At 44.3% G+C, this 18,906-nt stretch overlaps 5 non-coding genes and 1 pseudogene across 5 annotated transcripts; 4 read left to right on the top strand and 2 right to left on the bottom strand.

Annotated features, from left to right (window-relative positions):
• Positions 1 to 84: 84 nt before the first annotated feature.
• TRNAL-CAG (transfer RNA leucine (anticodon CAG)) lies at positions 85 to 167 on the bottom strand. The gene has a single exon. It is a non-coding gene; the product is annotated as a tRNA-Leu (tRNA).
• Positions 168 to 764: 597 nt separating this feature from the next.
• On the top strand, positions 765 to 836 carry TRNAD-GUC (transfer RNA aspartic acid (anticodon GUC)). The gene has a single exon. It is a non-coding gene; the product is annotated as a tRNA-Asp (tRNA).
• A 714-nt stretch (positions 837 to 1,550) lies between these two features.
• On the top strand, positions 1,551 to 1,622 carry TRNAG-UCC (transfer RNA glycine (anticodon UCC)). Its single transcript has one exon. It is a non-coding gene; the product is annotated as a tRNA-Gly (tRNA).
• A 291-nt stretch (positions 1,623 to 1,913) lies between these two features.
• Positions 1,914 to 1,985, top strand: TRNAE-CUC (transfer RNA glutamic acid (anticodon CUC)). The gene has a single exon. It is a non-coding gene; the product is annotated as a tRNA-Glu (tRNA).
• Positions 1,986 to 14,615: 12,630 nt separating this feature from the next.
• Positions 14,616 to 15,812, top strand: LOC105069561 (proteasome subunit alpha type-1 pseudogene; annotated as a pseudogene).
• A 1,157-nt stretch (positions 15,813 to 16,969) lies between these two features.
• TRNAE-UUC (transfer RNA glutamic acid (anticodon UUC)) lies at positions 16,970 to 17,041 on the bottom strand. The gene has a single exon. It is a non-coding gene; the product is annotated as a tRNA-Glu (tRNA).
• Positions 17,042 to 18,906: the final 1,865 nt, after the last annotated feature.

Genomic DNA, 18,906 nt, shown 5'->3' with positions numbered 1-18,906 from the left:
ACGGAGTGTGAGGCGGTAGGGTGTTGTCCAGGCCCGGGACGGGCCGGGTGCAGCATTTGTTGGGCGGGCCAAAAAAGGCTGGCTTGTCAGGAGTGGGATTCGAACCCACGCCTCCAGGGGAGACTGCGACCTGAACGCAGCGCCTTAGACCGCTCGGCCATCCTGACGGCGGGCCTGGGCGCGTCGCCGCTCGGCTGGCTGGGACCCGACGCGACGCGGACACCGATGCCCTTGGCCCGACGCGGTGCTCTGCGCCAGGGGGCGGCCGTCCGGCTGCGCGACGGACCGGGCGCGCGCCGGCCAACGGGGCAGCGAGGCCAGCCGTCGCGCCCGGCTCCGCCGCCGCCGCCCCCTCGCCCACCCCTGGCCCGGGACCCAGCCGTGTGCCGCGTCCGGCCAGCTTCTGCCGCCGGCCGCGCCCACCCCTCCGCCTCTTCTCCCGGGACGTGGCACGGCGAGCGCCCACCTCCTCCTCACAGCCTTGCTTGAGCTCTCCGGCCCCCTCGGGCCCCCCTCCTCACGGCGCGATCCTGGCGTCGGGGGCTATAGGCAGCGCGCACTGGGAGTTTCCAGCGCCACGCGGATCCGTGTCCCTGGCGGGGTCCCGGGCTGCCTCCTTGCATGACGCGTTTGGTGTGGTGTCGGGTCAGGTCGGGTCGGGTCGGGCACGTGGCGGGCGCCCGTGGTGGGCAGAGGGCCGAGGGCAGGGGGTAGGCGTCTGCAGGCAGCCGGAGAGCAGTCGGGCGCCCGTGTGGCCGCCGCCGTCCTCGTTAGTATAGTGGTGAGTATCCCCGCCTGTCACGCGGGAGACCGGGGTTCGATTCCCCGACGGGGAGGCCACACGCCCCTTTTTGGTGGCTGGCGCCGCTCTCTGTCCAGCCGCCTGGCCCCAACGGCCCTTCTTCTCGTCCCTCCGCCCTCCAGCGGGGCCTGCCCACCCTCGACCGCCTCCAGCCCTCCACCCCTGCAACCCCTTGCCCGTCCTCCTCGCCGGGCGCTCGGGCGCCACGGCCGAGCGAGGGCCTCCTCTCGACCCCACAAGCGCCCGGCGACATTGCGGCCCGCCCACAGTGGCTGCCGCAGTGGGCTCCTTGCGACGCGACGCACACCTGCACAGCTTCACGGCTGCCGGGACGGGTGTGGGGCGGATGAGTCCCGTCCCCTTTCGGTGCCGGGGAGTGGCCTCGCCCAACAGCCGTTGGAGAAGGGCTTTGGCGAGCGGGGAACCAGAGGTGGCGTGCCCGCGGAGGGGGGCGGGCCGCGGCGTGCAGCCGAGGGCCCGGCAGCAGCAAGGCAGCGACAGCGCGCCCCCACCCCGCCCCCCGCCCCAGAAGCGTTCGGGCCGGGGGCGAGGGCAGCTGCGTAGGGCTGGAGCGGTTGAGGCGCCCGGGGCGGCCGACGGTGGCGCCTGACGCAGCGCAGAGCTGCTGGCGGACGGGGCGTCGGGGCCGGGCTGCGCCCGGCCGCCGCAGGGGCAGCGGCGGCGGCGGCGGCGAGACCGCGCTCCGGCGAGCCCGGGGCCGGCGTGTCGGGGCGGCCCGGGCTGTGCAGCGTTGGTGGTATAGTGGTGAGCATAGCTGCCTTCCAAGCAGTTGACCCGGGTTCGATTCCCGGCCAACGCAGCGGGCCCATCTTTTGCCGAGCTCCACGGCCGGCCCTCCCGCCCGGGGCCCGTGAGGGAGAGCCGGGAGCTGGGCGCAGAAAAGAGGGAGCTAGGTGGCCTGCGGCTTCTCGCGCGTGTGCGGGAAGGAGGCGCGCAGTGTTTTGAGGGTGCCAGCAAGCAGGAAGAACGCTAGGGCACGTGGCTTGCCAGGGGCGGAGGGCGGCTGGACGTGGAAAGGCCGGGCCTTGGCGCCAAGGCAGCGCCCAGTGGCTGGGTCGAGCAGAGGCAGGCCAGACGCGGAGCCCGACGCTCCCTGGTGGTCTAGTGGTTAGGATTCGGCGCTCTCACCGCCGCGGCCCGGGTTCGATTCCCGGTCAGGGAAGCATTTCTTCTTCCTCTCCGCCTACCAACCTCCCCAGCGCGTCCACAAACACTCCGCCCCCACCCCACCACCACCCCCCTTTTAGCCCACGCACCAAGCCAACTCGTCCGCTCCTTCTCCCCCGCCCCGTGACCTCAGCGCCCCGACAAGAGCCACCCGGTACCCTCCACCTGCAGCCCCAGGCCCTGGCGTGCAACCTCCACCCTCGTGCCCCGCCAAAACTTTCGGCCTCGCGCGCCCACCCACTCGAGGCCTTCGGCGACGACTCCTGCTCCGACGCTTGCCCCAGCCCCAAACACGACTGGCCGGCGCAGCCGTGGCCACGAGCGTGCTTGGACTCTCAAGCGGCACTGCTTCCGCCACCACAATCCTCGCGGCTGACAAGCCACCCTCTCTTCCCAGCTCAGGCGGTGGTGCTGCTGCTTGTGCTGGTGGTGCTGCTGGTGCTGCTGGTGACGGTGCTGGTGGCCGTGGTGGACAGGGTGCTGGCGATGGCGCTGCAGGTTGTGGCGGCGGCGGCGGTGGTGGTGGTTGGCGGCATCACTGGTGGCCGCGTCGACGGAAAGCGGAAGGCGCGGGAGAGGGCCCTCCGTCTCCAAGTTGGGCCACTTGCCGGGACTGGCCGTCCCTTACGTCTCCTTTCAAGCCAGCGACCAGTCCCGATGGCTTACCTGCTGCGTGCCAGCTCCTGGGCCGCCCTCGAAGCCCGTGGGCCTGTCGTTGGCCTTCAAGGACGCGGGGGTCTTGAACCGCGCAGGGGAGCAGACAGGCTGCCGGGAGGCGGAGGTGTGAAAAGGAACCTGGCCACGTGCTTGTAGTTGGTCGAAAGGGCAGTGGAGGTGAGAAAGCAGGCAGAAACCGGATGCCGCCCGGGAAACTTTAGCTATGCAAGTGGGAGGGTGTGGAGACAGATGCGTGGCAGGGTGGACTACCAGCCAACATGGTATTCGGATTGCATTACCGGTACTCTCAGTCCTGTTACAGAATAGGAAGTATGTTACCCATTTTACCTCCCCTCGATCACCAGCAAACGCGCAGTCACACTGACACCCCTTACCCAGATATGAGTTGTAATAATTTCGCATCCTAACATGGTGTTATGTACCCAACTTAATTTCACCCCTTTCTCCTCTTCTCTGTGTATCTTCTTCTAGTGTTGGTCTCAAGAGTAAATTGTGGACTCAGTCTCCTTTTTCATTTTCTCTGTACCTTTGTAGTAATTATATTCCTTTTTGAAGTTTCTCACATAACCGCTTTTACCCATTTTCCCTTGACTTTTGTTCTCCTCTTTTCCACCTTGCCTATATTTGATGGATTTTTTTCACAAGAACTTCCCACTTTTTAAAAAAACTATTTTCACTCCACTGTATATCTCTTCTTCATCACTATATTTGAAATGGATTTCTCCTTGTCTTGAAGTTCATCTAGTTCAGTTTCAAGCTCCTATCATCTCCGTGTAGTATTTTTCTTGGCTGTTACCTTTTTTTACAGTGGGTTTTTCACTTTAAATTCCTTTCTTCCTTTATGCTCTTTAGCTGCTGGGAATTTTTCCTAATTCTTAAGACGTTGACCATCAGTCCCTTGTAAAAAAAAAAAAAAAAAATGAAGGAAAAAAAAGTCACTCCAGTCTCCAGTGCGTGACTTCCTATATCACTCTTGTACTTGTAGCAAAATTTTTTGTTGAATTTTTAGAAAAATCTTTTGAATTACCTCAACTTTTTTCTTTGGATGATGTGGTATTTTCCAGTTGTATCTGGTTTATGTCCTATCCTGGAAATGATGTCCTATTATTTTGCATTTCATGAATATCATTTCTGATCTGATTCTATACACATTGTCAACTAAATTTTTTTCTAGAAAGACTAGCCATATGAATATGTAAGTAAATTAACACCCAATTAATAAATAATTGGTATTAATATAACAGTTTATATTAATAGTAATATATTAATTACTTATTTCATTCTATAATTAATTATATGATTAATATTATAATACTAACATGTTAATATTATAATCCTAATGATTATTAAATAATTAATAATCTATAAGTAGGCTTTTGCAGACCTTAAGTAAGTATAGGGACTGTCTGGGTTTCTTTATTAAGGAACTTCTTAATGGCAGGCTGCAATAGTAGAAATATCTGCAGTTTTTCTAAAATTGCCCAGGCAGCACAGAATTCTGAAAATTTAACTGCTTTTAGAATTCCAAAGTATCCAGGAAAACCATGTTCATTACTAAAACTGATTTTCTTGATTCAAAGTAACTTCCACGTGGGTTTCATATTTCACAGTAAAATGTATTATTGGTACTCATTAAAAATTAGTGATTCGCTATAGCAAACCATGGCCGTGGGGAGGGGCATGGGGTGGTGGTGCTTAACCTACTCTGTCTCTCAGGTCTCCAGATGTTGCTCAGCATCTGGGTTTAAAATTCAGAAAGTTTACTGAAATAAAGACATCAGCCTGACTCTCCAGCAGGGATCATTAGTTCAAATTAGCAGAGAACTATTTCCACAACAACAATCCCTGCCCCATTCTCCATTCCCTCAAGCCATTCTCACTTCCCTCAAGTAGTGAATTTGGTTTTACTCGTGTCTGGGTCTCAACTTTGGGAGAAAGAAGCAGTCACTTTCCTCTGGTGCTAAGGACTGGGAAGAAAGGAAGTGAGTGTCGCACTTCTGGGATAATTCATTGTTTTAGTTTTTAGTATCACACAACTCAGACCTACTTGCAAGGTGAAGGTGTAAAAGTTGGAATCTCAACTGAAGAACGGGGAGTTCGGGGGTGGGCAGTGGTGTTTGATTGAAGATCTATGAATACAACCTGCCTGAACCACAGAAATTGCATGGTTTCTGTGGTGCTATTAGTTAGCGCATTTGGCTGTTAACTGAAATGTTGGTGATTCAATCCCACCCAGGGGCGTTTATATCTTATCTTGGGTCTTTTGATGCAATAGTGGGTCATAACATTATATAATAACATTAAATAAGTTGAATGTGTACAATGTATTTCTCCTTCTGTATGCACTACAACATGCTCACTGACAAAAATTTAGCTTCCACCCCTCACCATACAGTTAACCTATTTACCCATTTCTCCCTCCCCAACTGAGGTTTGCAGTTTTGAGTCATGATCACTAAAGATTCTCTTCCTGATGTGTCAGCTCCCTTTTTCTCAATCTTTCCTCTTAGAAACCTTTCTAATCCAAAGCTCTACAGAGGGGAGAGTATAGCTCAAGTGATAGAGTGCATGGTTAGCATGCACGAGGTCCTGCGTTCAATCCCCAGTACATCTTCTAAAAACAAGTAAACCTAATTACCTCCCCCTCGCAAAATAAAATTTCTGTGAGTTATTTTTCTAGTGAAAGACGTTTCCCAGCTTCCCACATCTGATTTATACGGGAGTCATCTATGGGCAAACTAAAGATTCTTGTACTTTTTTTTCAGAAGCAAATCCTTTGAGTTTCTTTCCTGCGGAATCTCATAGCCAGTGGGCTGTTACAAGTAGGGGGGCTGCTACTACACAAAACAGCCAAGGCTCTTTGCCATTCAGTTAATTCTAACAGCAGATCCTAACAGCCAGAAAAAGAGAATGATCTCTGGCCAGTTTTAAAGGGCAGCCCAGTATTTCATGCATTAATGTGCTCTAATTTATTCAGCTAGTCACTTATAATTGGACACTGCTCTTAAACACAGAGCTGAAGTAAAGGTCCTGGAAATAATGCTTTAGAGATTTTCCCTTGATCCCATCTCTTCTTTTTTTTAAATTTATTTTTATTGAAGTATATTTGGCTTAGGCCCCAACTCTTCTTGTTTCATTTTACACTCTCTTTAGGTGATCTCACCACTCTTGTGTCTGCAGTTACATAGACAACTCTCAAATTTTTGTCTCCAGTATTTCTCAGTTCTAAACCCATCCATGAATCTACCTGCCTGCTCCACATAACCCCTTGGCCTATCCTTTCCCAAAGTGAGTCTATCCTTTCCCTACTCCCAGTGTTCCCTCTTTCAGTGAATGGCAATGCCATCCCTTTAGAGAAACAAACTAGACAGGAAGGGGACTTCATTGAGTTTGCTTTCACTCACCCAGCAAATCCATTTGTCATCAAGTTCTTCCCATTTTAACTTTTCTAGCTTCCCTTCCTGTTAACCCACTGCCAAGTCCCCTGGGGTGTAGACCATGTTAGCTTGAGAAATCCTAGTATAGTTATGAGGAATGTGTAGCCCAAGACCCCAGTCTGTGTTTGTTCCCACACCAGGAACTCCAGTGACCTGACCTTTCCCCTCAGCCAAAGCTGACTTTTCATCCTCTCAGGTATCCTTCTTAGCTCTGGTGTCAGGAAAGGAAGACCATGGAGGGGAAACTGTTGGCTAAATCAAATTTTCTTACAATTGGCTGGTCTTCCAAAAGGCTTTTAGAAAAACACAAAATCCTGCCTTGTCCCTGGTCTCTGAATATGTACCTGTTATTCATCTATTTATTCATGCGTGCATTCATTCATTTATCAAACATATATTAGCAGCTGTTGTGTACCATCCACTGTGCAAGGAGCTACAAATTAACAGATACAGTTACCATAGTTATTCAGCTCATAATCTATTTTCTGGAATTCCTGACAATGAGAATAGTGTGAACTGATTGTACTCCTTGGGGAATTTCCAGTACAAATGGAGCTCCATAATCCCTAATTCTTCCTCTTTTTCTTCCATTTACAAAGCTATGAAGGCCATAAGGTTATGATATGCACTTGCCCTATTTTGGCTGAAGGAAATTGACTTTTGGAATTTCCCAAATCTGCCATGCTTCTAAGTTTTCAGGTTCAGGATAACAGAGCAGGGTCCTTGGCTGCAGAGAGTCGAGCTCCCTCAAGTGAGAGCTGGGGCCTTGCAGTTAGCCCAGGGTACACTCCAGTGTTTGACCACAAATGATGCAACAGGAACTGCCTATAAATGGCCTCTACTTGATCTCTATAGTGTAATGGGTTAGGCTTTCCACTGTAGGTTAAAGCTTGATGGTTCAGTCCACTCAGAAACGCTGTCCTTTGAGCCAGAGAACACCCTTCCTTTGCCCCCAGAACATCACATTCTCCATCTCTTCACAAGCTACTTACCTAATTTCTGGGTTGTTCCTGGTACAGATGAGGCTCCTTGGGTTGTTTCTTCTTGATTAAAAGACTTCTGAGTAGAAGAACAAGTTATTTGCCCCCTCCCCGCCCTTTCACATATCCAACATAAAGTGTTGGGTCAGGCTTGGGTTAACTGCTATGGACATTCCCATTCAAAAGGGGGAAATTGGAGGCACACAGCAATCACTGGTCCATAGCAATTCTGACATCCAGACAGGTGCATGCTGCCAGTTTCTTAAGGCCCACGACTTCTCACTGGGAATGAGTCTCTGGCTCTCAATTCCACCTCCTGAGTTATCCTTACTCCTCCATAAGAATAGCATGTGTTTGCAGCTAATGTTTGTGCTTTTTTTTTTTCCTAGCCTGCTTCCTGCCCATGGAAGTTTGGAGGTCCAAAGTCTTTTTTTAATTTTATACTATCTCTATCTCTTTAAGTTCAAGCTAATACATGTCCTTAAAAAGCTGGGAGAATTTCTTATACACCAATATATATTCCACTTATTAGGTCAAAGCCACACTCACAAATCTCTTTGAAATAAGCCTTTTTTTTTTCTTTAACTTCGGGCTTCTAGTGAGGTTGCTGGAAGCCAGTGCCCTTAAGAGTCTTAAAATGAGAAACATTTGCAGGATGGAAACTCTCCCAAGCTTTTACACTTCCTCTAAACTTGGAAATGGAGCAGTTAGTTCTCTAGTTCATCTCTGTTTTCTAATGTTTTGTGATAAGCAGGAGAGGGGAAGAAAAAAAGTTCTTTTTTCCTTGTAACCACTTAGATGCTTCAACAGGGCTGCTATAAAAGTACACTAATAAAAAACAGATTAACAAGAGAAAACCATTTTATTAGTGCATGCACACACATCATGCGTGAGAAATCTCATGATGTGTAACTCAAAGGAGTGGTTACAACTTGGGCTAATATAGCACCTTAACAAAAGGAAAATAAATTTGTAGAGGAATGACATGACAGAAAACTGTGGGAAGGTGATCAGGGGAGCTAATGGAGTAACGTTTGTTTGTACAACTCTGTCTTGGCACTGACTTGGTCTTCATGGTCATAAAACTTCCCTGGGAGAGGGGTTTTATGGCAGCCTTTATTTTTCAGAAGTTTCTGCTTTCCATCAGATAAGGAAGCTCTGAGAAGGCTTCTTTCTGCACCTGTTGATTCTCATTTGCTTCCAACTCAAAATAATCCTTGTGCCAAAGTGGTATATTTAGGGGTGGCATATTCTGGTCCCCTACAGACATTAGAAAAATCCAAGCAGTTCTTTCAGTACTCTACATGGGAAATTACTTAGCTAGGTCACTGAATTCATTAGGTACATTTTCTATTTTCCACATTATTGTAGACAACTGTGCTGATGTGCTTTCTAACACTACAAAACAAGGGTCCCTCTTTATCTGGTTTTCAATAATATATTCTTCATTTAACTTCAGGCCATCACTACCAGCCTTCCTGAGGCCTGTCAGGATTTTGGCTGCCAGCCCTGAGTCCTTGAAATAGCACCCCCTGTTTTAGTTATTGTTATGGTAGCATCTCACTTTCTGACAAAGTAGGGGGCATTTCCTACTTTAATAAGTGATTATCTATTGTTGCATATAAAAACCACCCTAAATGTAATGGCATAAAGCAGTATCCACTGTTTTATGCTCATGGACTCTGTGAGTCAGGATTCAGATATAATTTCTACCAACCATTCAAGAAGCAGAACTTCCATTTACCACAAAATCTCTGAGAGACTAAAAAAAGGGGAGTACTTACCATTTAATTACAGGCAGTTAATATAACCTGTTTAAAAGCCAATCAAGCACAGTGAGAAAGAGAAAAAATATAGGTATAGTAGTTATCTCTGGGGGAAATGAGGGGAATCATTTGGTGAGAATAAAAGAGAGGATTTCAAAGGTACTGGTAAAATTATATTCTATATTAGGGTACAGGGAACATTTGGGTTGTCTTTTAAAAGTCTTCCTTATACTGTGTATTTATGTCACTTATAGATTTATATTTATAATAATTTCATTTCATTTAAGTTTAGCAGATCAAGAGAGTAAATGAGGATAAGTACAGTGATTACCTCACTTTTCATTGCCAACTGTCAGTGTGTATATTTTAAACATGATAAAAGAGAAAAAACTTAAAAAAATAAAATTTACTATTATTATTGTACTAAAATGAATTGTGTCCCCCCAAAATATACATCCAAGTCTTAACTGCTAGTACATATGAATGTGGCCTTATTTGGAAACAGGGTCTTTATAGATGTAATTAAGTTAAGACAAGGTCATCTTGATTAAGGTGAACCCTAAATCCAATGACTATTGTCCTTATAAGGAGAAAGGACATATGGAGATACAGGGAAGAAAGCTCTGTAAAGACAGAGGCAGAGATTGGAATGTTGCAGCCATAAGTCAAGGAACACCAAGGGTTGCAGGGAAGTCAGGGAGAGCCAAAGAGATTATCTTCTATGGGTTTCAGAGAGATCACAACCCTGCCAACACCTTGATTTTGGGCTTCTGGTCTCCAGAACTTTGAGAGAATACATTTCTACAGTTTTAAGCCTCCCAGTTTGTAGTACTTAATTATAGCAGACCTAAGAAACTAATATAATTACCATCATATTAAAGCTAAAAGTATGATGGGGAAAGAGAGGAGCCCTGCAGAAAGTGGAAGTGTGTTAACTTCCTCACACTTCAGGTGTGGAAGTGTCAAAGAAGAACCAGAGCTGGACAGTGGTTAGAGAAGCAAAAATGTATTTTATTTCAAAAGCTATGGCAGCAAGGGAAAAGAGACCTCAGTATAGAACTGGGCTCAATTCCAACAAGTAGAGACTTACAGACAAGGAGCAGGGTGGGCATTAGTGTATATAAAAGTACTAAGAGGAAATATCAGGGGTAAGGGAGGGGGGGATTCTGTCTAAACAGACTTAAACGGATCCTTGCTGAAAGCTGGCCAGGGTGATCACATATCAAAAGTAAGGGATTCTCTCTAAATTGACTTAGGAGAATTCTTGCTAAAACTGGGCAATACAGGCCTGACAAGGATGAAAACAAAAGTCCAAGGTTGAAGTCTAGTTAAGAAGACTTAAAAGAGCCTGACCAAAGTTTGTCAAGAAGAGAATCTCTGTCAGAGATTCCTATACTGTAGGAAAATATAGAGAGTTAAAGATCTATATGGTATCATAATTTTATACATAACTACTGGATGAAATAAAAAGAGATGCTAAACCTTTGAATTAACAGAAAGGAAACAAATTAAAGAAAACATAAACCACATAGTAAAATATTTTTAAAACAATACAATATAAAAGTTATCCTACACTGAAACAAGAAAACTAAAAATCTGTAACACCAATAAATTTAAAATTCCCTATTAAGGGAAACAAATGAAGGGAATAACTGATTCCCAGATCAAAGCCAGTGGCAGTAGAATTTTCTTATTTTGTGGATCCCAAAGCTTGGGGAATGGGAATGTGAGTATGGATGAGGTCAGAAACCTACTTTCCTCTAAAGAAGACAAAGTGGGGTGTTTCCTACTTTAATATGTGATTTTAGTTTAGCCAGCTGTAAACTATTTCCCTAGACTTCGATTCAAGAGCCAATGAAAAATAGAATGCATATGAAATAATTTAAGGTTTTGCTTCCCATTCCTACTTTTGGTTCTGATAGTTGAGTTCCTAATATTCAGGTGTGAAATGTTTCCAGAAGAAAACACACCATCATAGTTCTGCTGAACTGTGGGTAAAGGGGTAAGTGGTATCAGTTTCAACTGATACCTGACGATAATGGAGCTCTTCATTTAACTGAATCATCAAGCAATAAAGGAGATTACTAAGTTGTCTGGAGTAATTGATCATGGTAGTCAAAGAGAAATAGAATTTGTGGTACCCAGAAAGAAAAGGATGAGTATATCTTGAATCCAGAGGATTCTCTAGAGGCACCCCTTAGTATCTTCATCTCCAGTGGTAAGCACTAATGGAAAACCATAGAAACTCAATTCAGGCAGGATTCAGATCCTTCAGGAATGATAATTTTGGGGACTCTACATGTAAAGGACTATGACCAACTAAAATGCTGGGTGGTGAAGAAGAAAGCTATGAATGCCAACCATAGTCTCTTGGCCAGTTGCAGAATTAAGAGTTGTATAATCTATGAATATATTCTTCCCTCAAATTTTGGAGGGAAGCTATGGAACAATTGGAACTATTACTGGGTGGAAAGTGGTATGCTGATCATGGGAATGTAAGTTGTTACAACTGCTTAGGAAAGCTGTTTGGCAATACCTACTAAAGCTGTACATGTGCACACATGTTCCAGTAATTTTGTTCCTAGGTATTTACCTAACAGAAATGTGTGTGTATATACATTATTCAAAAGATATGTACAAAATTGTTCCAGAAGCTGTATTCTTTTTCTAATAGTTTATTATCTGACATACAACAATATGCCCATTTTTAAATGTACAATATTAAGTTTTGATATATGTATACACCAGTGAAACCATCATTACAATCAAGATAATGAACGTATCTATCACCCCCAGGAGTCTCCTTATAACCCTTTGTATTCCTCCCTTCTGCCCCTTACTGCCTCACGCCTCCACTGACCAGCACATCACAAGCGAATTCTGATCTGCTTATTGTCACCAGAGATTAGTTGGCATTTTCTAGAGTTTTACATAAATAGAATCATACAGTAAATCCTCTTTTTTTGTTTGATATTGTGAATCTTTTAAATTTTAGTCATTCTAATACATATGTAGCAGTATCTTAATACCCACTAGGATGGCTATAATTTTTTTAAAAAGCAACAATAGAAAATAAAAAGTATTGGCAGAGATCTGGAGGAATTGGAACCACTATACAATGCTGGTGGGAATATAAATGAACCAGCAATTCCATTACTAGGTTTATACCCCAAAGAATTAAAAACAGATATTCAAACAAGTATTTGTACATGAATGTTCATAGCAGCACTATTCACTCCAGCTGAAAGGTGGAAACAACCCAAATGTCCATCAGTGGATGAGTGGATACACAAAATGTGGTAAATACATATGATGGGATATTACTCAGCCATAAAAACAAATGAAGTACTGATACATGCTGCAACATAAATGAATTCCCTAAAGAAGTGAAAGAAGCCAGACACAAAATGTCACATAACATTTGATTCCATTTATATGAAATATCTAAAATAGTAAGTCCAAAGGAACAGAAAGCAGATTGATGGCTTCTAGGGACTGGGAGAAGAGAATATTGGGGAGTAATTGCTTAATGAATGTGGCATTTTATTTTGGGATGATGAAAATATTTTTGGAACTAGATGGAGGTGGTGGTTACACGACCTTAAGAATGTATTAGATGCCACTGAATTGTTTGCTTTAAAATGGTTAGTTTATGTTATGTCAATTTCACTTTAAAAAAAAACTCAGCTTGGTCCCTGAAGTCCAATGGTCAGCAGATTTAACTGTAAATCAATATACTGGTGGTTCAAGTTATCCCAGTGTGTTTTTAGCCTACTATTCCCCAGCCCTGCTGCTTCTCTACCAGAAGAGACTCTCTCTCTTAATTCATCCCTCTTATGTAACCAGATGAAAACATCTTTGCACGACATCTAGATCGGGCAAAAACAAAAGTACTCTGAAAAAGCAATTATCCTAAACTAAAGCCCAACCAAGGCAGTTCTCTCTTCTATGTGCTTAGTATAAGGTGTCACCATCTGTGATGGTTTTTACATGCCGACTTGACTGGGTCATTGGGTTCCAGATATTTGGTTAAATGTTATTTCAAGTGTTTCTGCAAGGTTGTTTTTCGCATGGGATTAACATTTAAATCAGTAGACTGAGTAAAGCAGACTGCTCTCCCTAGTGTGGGTACGCCTCATGCAATCTGTCGAATGACCGAATAAATCAAAAAGACTGCCCTTCCCCTAGTAAGAGAGAACTGCTCCTGCCTTACTACTTTCAAACTGGGAATTGGCATTTTCTTGCCATCAGACTTGGACTGGAACATCAGCTGTTCCCTGATCTGGAGCCTGTTGGCCTTGGTCTTTGGATTTGAACTACACCAGTAGCTCTCATTTCACAAGCCTTCAGACTCCAAATGGAACCAAACAATCAGCTCTCCTGGGTCTCCAACTTGCCAACTCATGCTGCAGATCTTAGAACTCCATAATTACATGAGCCAATTATTTGTAATAAATCTCTCTCTCTCAATATAGGTATAGATCTCCTGCTGATCTCAATATAGATCTTCTACTGGTTCTGTTTCTAGGAAATCCTGACTAATGTCATTCATCCAGTTCAACATCCAAGAAACTTTACAGGCCCCCTTTTCCTCCTTCCTTTCATTAACTTCTAGTAGGAAATCTCAAGTTAAAGGAATCTTTTTAAAAATTGAAAACATGATAGTGAATACAATCTTAAGAGGAAAATGCATACCTGTTAGCCCTATACATTCAAACTACATGGTAGCTGCTGAAGTGAAAACATTCCCTAAAGAACTCAGCATTGACCTCACTGGACTTGATGCTTAATGGATGTGGTGGGTAGGAAAGGTTCTGAGCTTATTTCCAAGGATGTTGTGATTCACCAGAGGTGGGACCCAGGAAAAGGTTCCTGGTTAGGGGAGTGGAGAATGATGACTCAATTTGGGAGAGACTGACTTTAGATCCAAGTGTGCAGGGTAAGGGGCTGACAGCTTGATCCATGGGTGGGCCTGGAAAGTCAGAAGTTGGTGTGCCCTAATATTTGCAGCTGCAGGAACAAGTAAAAATGGAGGCCTACAAACCACATGTCTAAATATTTAAAACTTATAAATTAAGCTAATAAACAGTAAAATAAAATAAGATCTTTCTTCCTACCTTGACAAAAATACGTTCTCAAGAATCTATGAGCCAGGTTTGCATTTAGAATTATGGGACTCCTCACAGTTCTGTGCCTAAGTGTGGTGGCACAAGGAGGACCCTCTCCTCTCAATTTGCTCCTTTCTGCACTGAAAGATCATCTCACCTCCCATGTCCAAGCTTTGTTCAAACCCCTGAAAACAGTCATCCTTTGGCCACCTGTGGATCCATCCTTGCCTGCATACACTGGAGGTCTAATCCACCTCAGTAATTCTGATGTGAGAAGAGGCCTAATCAGACTTCAGACATATGTGCAAGTCATTCCTAGGTCCCAAGTAACAGAGCATGGCCTAGAAGAGGGGTGCTGCTCCAGGTGGGCTTGTCCCATTAACCTTGAATGCTTCTCCCTCTGCAATGGGGAGGGGCATATTTGGAGGAGATCAGGAATGTGATCCTTTTGTGGGGAGGGAGGGCCAAAAAGGGACATGTTTTTCCTCAGTCAATCATGGGGAAACTATAAAAGGGAGAGAAGCATATAGACTTTAGAAATGGAAGGGAAGGAAGGAAGGAAGGGAAACTTCTGTATTCAGAGAGTCAATGGCAAAAATATTGGAAGAAAAATTATCTTCCTGGCTTGACTTGTCACAATTTTTCTTTCAATATTTCTACCATTAAAATTTCTTTCTGGCTCCTTGATCCACCGGTTTGCAGGAGGCCGCAGCCAGGCTGGCGCCGGAACCATGTTTCGCAACCAATATGACAATGATGTTACTGTTTGGAGCCCTCAGGGCAGGATTCATCAAATTGAATATGCAATGGAAGCTGTCAAACAAGGTTCAGCCACAGTTGGTCTGAAGTCAAAAACTCTTGCAGTTAGTAGCATTGAAGAGAGCACAGTCAGAACTTGCAGCTCATCAGAAAAAATTCCCCATGTTGATAACCATATTGGTATTTCCATTGCGGGACTTACTGCTGATGCTAGACTTTTATGTAATTTTATGCGCCAGGAGTGTTTGGATTCCAGATTTGTATTTGACAGACTTCTTCCTATGTCTTGACTTGTATCTCCAATTGGAAGAAAACCCACATACCAACGCAACGATATGGCCGGAGACCATATGGTGTTGGGCTGCTTATTGCTGATTATGATGATATGGGCCCTGACATTTTCCAAACCTGTCCGTCTGCTAACTGTTTTGACTGCAGAGCTATGTCTATTGGAGCCCGTTCTCAATCAGCTCGTACTTACTTGGAGAGACATATGTCAGAGTTTATGGAGTGCAATTTGAATGAACTGGTTAAGCATGGTCTGTGTGCCTTACGGGAGACACTTCCTGCAGAACAGGACCTAACTACAAAGAATGTTTCTATTGGAATTGTTGGTAAAGACTTAGAGTTTACGATTTACGATGATGATGATGTTTCTCCGTTCCTGGAAGGTCTTGAAGAAAGACCACAGAGAAAGGCACAGCCTACTCAACCTGCTGATGAACCTGCAGAAAAGGCTGATGAACCAATGGAACATTAAATGATAGATCAGTCTATATGTGGATTATCAAACATGTAAGAATGCAGAAACACATACTGAGGACAGTAATCTATACTTTGAACCAAAAGATGCAGAATGGTGGAATGGTATGTTTTAGCAATCAGTCCAGAAGTGAGTTTTTTCCAAGCAACTTTACTAAAACCATACAATGGGGTGCATTTTTCTTTAAGAGGGTCTATATAATCATTTTCTAGAAAGTATAGCTATCTGTACTAATGTTTTTATATGGAGAACATAGTGTCTTTGTGGTTTTAAAGACAACTGCGAAATAAAATTGTTTTACCTGCTGAAAAAAAAAATAAATACATAAAATAAAATTTTATTCTACCCTTTGACCCAGGTGTCACTCACCGCACTACCACTACACACACCACTTCAAAACATTCTTCAGACATTTCTGAAAGTTTCTAACATGCATATGAACCTATGATCTTTTTCCAGAAGGTGCTGCCTGCTGCTCTTCAGTGCCATTCCCTGGTGATCTAGTGGTTAGGACTTGGCACTTTCACCACTGCAGCCTGGGTTTGATTCCTGATATTGCTGTTGAGATGCCAGCTGTCTCTATTACAGCTAAGGCTTGCTTGCGTGCAATATTTGGGACCAGGAAGACATAACTTCAGATTCTTGCCCAACAGAGCCAAACTCGGGGAGCCTCAGATTAAGGGGTGGCACGCAAAGTCTTCATGCCTCTGAAAGTTTTCCTGGGTAATCCAGGAAGTCAACTTGGAGAATTGCGGTACGACATCACCAGAGAACCAAGGACTGTTGTCATATAACTTGCCATTTTAATAAGATCATCCTTGACATTTATTATAATTTCTGTCTTGCAGGTAAAGTTAACTAACCAACTACCATATAAAAATGTGTTCTTATTTTTACAGAGGACCAAAAGGATGAAGTGTGGTTTTCCATGCCTAAAATACATGAAGAAGCATAATAGACCATAATAGACAGTTTCAACTTCCTAATGGGGCAACAGGAACACCTGGCTGCAGCCACCAGCAGAAACGGCCTTGGATCTGGTAAAATTACCTAGGCTCTCTACATTTCTGGAATGTAACTGCTCTTAGAGTTTCAATGAACTGGGGAGCAGGGCGGGGGGGCGGATTACATTCATTACTAAAACTGTGCCTATGCTAGTCAAACCTTAATAAATTTATAAGTCATTTGAAATAACTCGCTTGTTTTATGTGAGTTATTATGTGAGAAATTAATCGCACCTCAAGGGTGCGGGACAACAACCCACAGAAATCGGTAATTCCCAGTGGGGTGAGACACAAGCAAGTTTGAATCTGCCTAGAGGAACTTTTAATTCTTCATGGTCACCTTGTTACCTCATACAGCTGTATATACCTCAGGACCGGATAAGTTGTGGGGTGCACGCAAGCGGACCCGGGTAAAGACTCCACCGGTTGAGACTGCAGCAGCGACCGCAACAATAGAATACAGGTGATCAGAAACAAAACTAGCTTCCCTGACCGGGAATCGAACCCGGGCCGCGGCGGTGAAAGCGCCGAATCCTAGCCACTAGACCACCAGGGAACTACGTTGTGAAACATGGTTAGCACCTTCTAGAAAAAGATTGGGGATGATTCAACCAATTTTAACAGATGCATTGAAAATGTCCCTGGAATTTTAAATTAATCTTTGAACAAGAGTTTTGTAACTAGAGTCTGATGGAAAAATGGAGCCTGCCCAGTGAGCAGGTAACAGCAACATTTTTGTCCGCCTTCATTGTCACCCATTTATTTGTATGTAACATTTGCTATGCTCAATAAACACAGAATTCCAAAGGGACCCACTCTACAGTGAGATTTCAAAGACTTAAGGTGAGTAGTGTAAGGTAAGCGCATCGCTTCTGTGACTGAATAAGCTGAATTGCTTGCCCAGAGGCCACACTTTCCCTTCAAAGCAGAATTCACTTCAAACCCAAAAAGGCAATGACATTCTAAGACAAACGAATGACCATGGAATCCTATGCTGGTCTCTCTTATCTTTCCCTATGTTACTTCCCTGAATTAGCCAACCACTTATGCTGAAAACGACATAGAAGGAAAGGGAAAGACAGAACAACCCATAGCTCCTTTCCTTTTCAGTCATTACTTATCAGCAAGCTAAAGATAGAAACTGTTGGTAGAAGTAAAATAAAAAACATCTGAGTTAGTTCTGTACAGCGTTTATTTCCACTGTTCTGATAGGGGCAAAAATTCATGTGCACGTGGGAGCTATGAAGTATGGTTTGTGTCATGTCAGTGATTCAGCATATGAATTAAACGCTTTTATGTTTGCATCATCAGATAAAAACAAATCTGGTCTTACTTAAGGAAAAACTTTTCAAAAAGACTATTGCAATAGAATGTTCCAAACTCAGAAATCTGCAGGCATCTCAAAATCAAACAGAAAAAGGTGTTTCTTTCAGAGGGAGAGGTAAGCAGAGCTTAGCAGAATCTTTTAAGGGGAAGTTGAGGAATCCAGGGATAGTGAACAGATGGCATGATCAGAGCCATTTCCTAGGAAATGTGCCTCCTTTTGGTCAGCTGATTCTCAGGATAAACTGGTGAAGGGGACATAGTCTACATTTTAGCACTCGCTCAATCTCAGGGGCACTCCAAAGTTCAAGGGTCTGTGGGGAGTAGAGAAGCCTGACTAAAGTTAGGTTAAGATAAAGCAGAGGATTAAAAATGGGCAGTAGTGAGCACTTGGTCAACACTTAAAACTGGCACTGCACAATATAAATGATGAGTAAAATTTATGCTAATTATTTTAATTCTCAACTTTTCTTCACATAGATGGCATTAAACAGTAAATAAAAAACACCATGACAAGTTGAGAGAGACAGAGACTACAGGAAAAAGGAAAAAGTATTATATCTCATTATCTTTAACAGCACTTTTCTTGCTGCTTTCTGAACAGGGGGCTCACGTTTTCATTTTGCACTGGGCCTCATAATTTTGTAGCTAATCCTGGTACCAGAAGGTAAAATGGGTTTACAGCTATACATTTGTATTTTGCTGGTTAAAGCATCTTTCTCAAACTTCCCAGTTGGAGTGCAAGTCTTTGTTTTGTTATCCATTTTTCTCCCTTCTTACTGCTAAGCTCCAGATACTGTTCCATCAAAATATCCATTGTTCTGGGCCTTCATCAAGCAGCCAAGAACATCCAGGTTGCACCCCTATCCAGGCATCCAGCTGGCCCCTATGCCCAATTAATGGCTTTTTTTTTTCTTTGCCTGTTGGATAGAAGTCAACTGCTTCTCATTCTGTTCTCTGCCATCTCCTCAGTCCCATTTGTTCAGGCAGGAGCTGAGCTGAGCAGGCATCTCACCAGAGTATGTGGTTGGATTTTTCCTTACCCACTGCTTCAGCAAGGCCAAACCTGGCCTCCGCTCTGCCTGCTCCCACGTGTGG

This window comes from Camelus bactrianus, chromosome 21 (genome assembly GCF_048773025.1).
Source record: "Camelus bactrianus isolate YW-2024 breed Bactrian camel chromosome 21, ASM4877302v1, whole genome shotgun sequence".
Lineage (NCBI taxonomy): Eukaryota > Metazoa > Chordata > Mammalia > Artiodactyla > Camelidae > Camelus > Camelus bactrianus.
The sequence above is the reverse complement of the archived record's forward strand: the minus strand, read 5'-3'. Positions and strand labels throughout refer to the sequence as shown.